Source organism: Solanum pennellii, chromosome 10, assembly GCF_001406875.1.
Source record: "Solanum pennellii chromosome 10, SPENNV200".
Classification (NCBI taxonomy): Eukaryota; Viridiplantae; Streptophyta; class Magnoliopsida; order Solanales; family Solanaceae; genus Solanum; species Solanum pennellii.
Window position 1 is genome coordinate 42,480,053 of NC_028646.1, and position 5,193 is coordinate 42,485,245.

At 27.5% G+C, this 5,193-nt stretch overlaps 1 pseudogene; it reads right to left on the reverse strand.

Annotated features, from left to right (window-relative positions):
• Window positions 1-4,253: 4,253 nt before the first annotated feature.
• On the reverse strand, window positions 4,254-5,076 carry LOC107001268 (annotated as a pseudogene).
• Window positions 5,077-5,193: the final 117 nt, after the last annotated feature.

The window sequence follows — 5,193 nt, forward strand, 5'->3', positions numbered from 1 at the left end:
ACATAATTGTATGTGTTCTAGCATAAACGATATACTTATATATTAGTCATGTTAGAATTAATATTCGGGCATGCATGTGTTGTGCATATAATTTTTGACAGTAGTAACATTAGATGTTCTACTGATTTGCCTTTCCTAATGGTTTGTTTCTTCATTGTTTGATTAGACTAGCTAAATCTTCTTGCTTTGTTGCAGTGTAAGATAAATAATTTCAACGACATTTTCTTAGAGGCACATAGTGCATATGTTTTATAGGTCCAGCTAAACCCTGTATTTTTTATATGAAACATACATAAATGCGTGAAAAAAAACTAAAACTATGAAAACTGTAAAAATAATATCTAATTATGAACACATAATTTCAAATGTACAATGAAATTAGCATTAAGAATTTAAGATTTAACATATCTAGTTTAAATGTTAAATGTTAAATCTATCTCCACATGATGTCATTATTCCGAATTTAAATATCTATAAAGCAATCATGAACAAATTATAATAAAAACTTCTATATCCCAATATAACACTCCATTCTATATTTTTTAAGACAAAAAAATGATAACTTTATAGATATTATGTATGGTAAAATAACATAGACGGATACAAGAGTTTTAGAAAAAAATATCATTCTAATCTCATAATCCACTGAATTTTCCTAACATGTAAGCTTATTTTGTGAAATAAGAGAGACTTATATATCGTTATCAGATATTGTGCCCTTTTAACGATTTACATGCACGTGTTTATCTAAAGTTATCTGGTTTCAGACATAAGTATGCATATTGGTGTATTCACATAGAAAGCACACAAGTTTGAAAATCATATATTTATATAAAAAAAACCGTCTACCCGCCTACGTGGTGCAACCACAAACCATAATTCTCTTTTGATTTATTTATTTACATAATTATCATTCCCCTTTCATGAGAAGTTGTGAAATTTCTGAAATTTGCAACTTATATGAAGATTTGCGACTTTTATAAAATAAAAATTGTGACTCTTTACAAAATTTATGACTTTGTTGAAGAGTTGCGGCATTTATGAAAAGTTGTGACTTATGAAAAGTTTTGACATTTGTGAAAGGTTGTAACCTCTTTGAAGCGTTGAAACCTTTCAAATAGTTGTAACCTTTCCGATGAGACATAATAAATATTTGTTCACATTTTCCTTTGTTGACTATAAATAGAGAGATTTCCTCTCTTTTAAAAACAACAAAAAATTTGAACCTCTTGTTCTTCACAATTAAATATTTGTTCATTTTGCTCCTTTGATTTACTCACTCACACCATTTCTTATATCATAGATCCTCGTATGTATTTTTATAGTCATTAATTTTTGTTATTTTATTAAGGATAAATGATAAGATGTTATAATTTTCATCTTCCTTTACATTATTAATGTTTGTACTACGTAATTTTGTATTTAAGATAATATAATATTTTAATTTTAATGACAAATAGATTTTTACCTATTTTTTTATAAATTCAATGATACAAAATTCCTGCGCGAAGCACGGGTAATTTTACTAGTTAAAAAAAAATTGAAACATTATTACATCATAAATGAAGCATAATAAAAATTTTAATGCATGTTGGTATGTTTTATGTTTTGAGTACATATACAATTATGCTTTATTAATAGTACATGTATGGGCAAACTATCTAGTGCACATGTCATAGGAAAATGGGCAATATAGATCAGTAATTATGAAATAAATAATGCAGCTATTGTAAGAAGGGATTCAAAATCTACACTAAATATCAATAAAAATCAAATATGTCATATATAATCAAATAAAACAATATAACATAAGTACATAGATATTTTTAGCTTTGAAAAAGTAAGAAAAACATGTAACTTACTCAATTGAAAAAACTAAAAGACTATTGTTTTACGATTTAAAACGATTTCTAATTTCTATTGTTTCCACAAAAATCAAGGAATGCAAGAATAATAATGTAAAATAAAAACAACAACCAATTTCCTCTTGTAGATGGGGAAGGTTTATAGATCTTGTTCCACTCTTTAGGGAAATCAATCTGGTACATATGCCCACAACAGTTTCTTTCAAGGTCTTCCTTATCAAAATGGACCCCTTAAGTCATAAAAACATAAAGTTAGGTATAAATTTCATCAATAATTGTTTTGAACTTATTATCTATAATAATTTGTTACTGGCTTTGCATATATTTATGGTTGTTCCCAAGAACATTGGCACCTGTGATTTCTTTTCTTTCTTGAAGTAGTTATCACATGTAACTTAGAACAATATACTGGTAAGGTAGTTTTAGTCTCATTACAGGGCCGGCTCTACGCTTTAAAAAATAAAGCATTTGCCTTTGGAGGCCTCAAATTCTTGATTAGAATAAATTGTGTTAAACATTTTATAGAAAAATTACTTATTTATAATAAAAGTATATTTTTTTAAGAAAATAATTTATTTTATGCCATTTAACATCTTTTGTAGTTTGTTAAAAATAAGAATTAACAGTTAACTGTGTTGAACAAAGTGAATTACAATTTTTTTTTTCTTTTAAATTTTAGTTTCAAGCATTACTCTAAGAATATTAAAATTAGGTATATCAAGTCATCAACTATTTAAGTCAAATTCTATGGTTCTAACTCTTATCTTTATTTAATACTTATCGACTTATTACATCTATCATTATTTTAACAAAACTTATAATAACTATCTCACTTAAAAGTTGTTTTTCAACGTTGAGTTTATAAAATCTTACGTAAAACTACTAACTTATAAAACAATATTAATCTAATATTTTTCATCCAAATAGTGTTATTCTTTTTAAAAAATAAATATGTATATGAAGTGTATTTATATTTTAGACGGTGAATTAAAATTTCTCTTTAGACCCCCAATTATTTTTAACCGCCCTTGAGTCTAAAGATTTTTTCATTAACACATTCCATGTAAGGAAACCTTTAATATCACTTCCATAGAATGGTTTTCTGGATATTTTACTAAACCCAACTTTTCAATGAATTGAACATTTAGTTGTTTGTATTGTAAATGTATGATCTACCATTCGATAAATCATTTCCCAAATGAGATCATCATCATAATGTACATCATCTCTCTTGAAAATTTTATCTGTGGAACCATCCAAATCTCTCTCACTTATGTTCCTCATATTGAAGAATCTTGAGCATCTTCACTATGTTGTGACACAGAACAATCTAGATCTTGTCCGACTCGCTCTCTCTTCTTACATCTACCTTTTCCATCAGTACCTTTACTAGCTCTTCTTCTACTGATTTCTTTTCCTATGGAATTAAAAAACTTTGCCTTCGTTTCCTCAATACGTTTGTTATCACATGTCTCTTCTATAATATCAAAGTGGGAGGTTGATTCTTCCGATCACATCCAAAGAATGAGTTTGTAGAATTTTTGATAAAGTCAATTTATTTAATGAATCATCCTTTGGCAAATTGCGTTTAAATTTATTTCTGACCTTTTTTTTTTATTTAGTGCATTGAAATCTTACTTTATCATCAATACCAAAAAATCTATCCAAACATTCTTTGATTTTCTTGGTGTTTTTTTAATTCTTTGAAACTTGAATTCATTACCTCCAACATATTATTTCTAAAGATAATTTCAAATATATTTTAGTGATGGGAGAAATATAATTCTCTTTAAAAAATTTGTTAAGACAACAATAAACAGAGTTGCATTCGTTGTGGACTTCATGATTTTATTTTCCATGTTACTCTTGATTTGTGTTATGGTGGGATTATTTTGTAACAGCTTAATTTCATAATCCTCTTCAATGTCTTTCTTCTTAACAATCAAGGGCCTCCAAGTGATTTTCTGTTCTCACTACTCTATAAATTGTAATATTAGTTGCTAAAAACTGCATAAGTAATACATGAAAAACTATTTGTGAAATCCATATTTTCCCTCAAAGTTTCTTTTGAAAAATAGCTCTACATCCCACCCATCAGTTTTTTAGAGAAAATAAATTTAGGAACATAACAATGGAAGAAAATTTTAGGATAAATAATGTAATTGCATTCCACAACTTTATATTATTAAGTATTAAAAGACATGTATTTACAGACAAGAACGAAACTGAAATAGAAATTAACTCATAAATACTAGGTGTCTAACTTAATAGAGCTATTGCAACATGAAATTTTGTAATTCTTAATCAAGGATTTGACATACCTACAAAAGATTACCAAGCCTTCAATCTTGAACCTAACCAACATAGGTCTTATGCTTCTATACTATTTTATTGAAGCAACATCGAGAAAGCTTGAAGAGTGTTTGTATCACCTCGGGGATGATTTTGGGTAAACTCAAGGAAAGTCATACATGTGAAGTTAAGATATAGTCAAGGGTTGTTGTAGTCTACCAATTGAGTTTGTGGACTCACCACCTTATCTTTGTTTTGGACAAAGAAAGAAAGCAAGTGTTTTTCTAGTAGTCTCGTTGTTATCAACTACTCTATGCAAGGAACTTTGTATCTACCATTTGATGAGCCCTGCAAAATGACAAACACTAAATATGTTATATTTATGTTGTAAGTCTAAAAATCCATGATGTATATCATTGTGCGTCATGTGGAAAGATCATATAATATTTTTCACTAAAGAAATGCATTATTTCTTTAATTGCTTTTGTTTATATTGTTTGTATGTAATACATATGCATATTACATTAACTTATTATATATTTGTAGTATGTAAATTTGCTTACAATAAATATTTCACCAACGTTAACCACAAAAGCATTAAAATATGATTGGAGGAGTACCATTCGTTTTCCACAAAAACCTAAACTCCGCTAACATAATCTTGATGGAGAATGGTTAATGATGTTGAATGATAGCGAGGACCTATTTATAAGGTGATCTCGAGTTTATGGTACTGGACATAATTGAGTCTCATTATGAATTAATCATCTTCAAAATAACACTTTCAAGTGGCTCTTCGGTACACGGAATCCCATCCCTAAAAGTTTCATGATCCTAAGTGAAAGTTTTCTCATGGAATTTAAATAATCTTGATAAACATCCATTTGTAATTAAAGGGGAAAAAAGGTTAATTCATTTACATAATCGAAAAATAGATATTCCTTTTTTTTCAATTTGTTTTTTGTTAAATTTTGATTTGTCATAAAATTAAAGAAATTAAAGAAAGACTTTTAAATTAAATAATCTTAGGCATAAT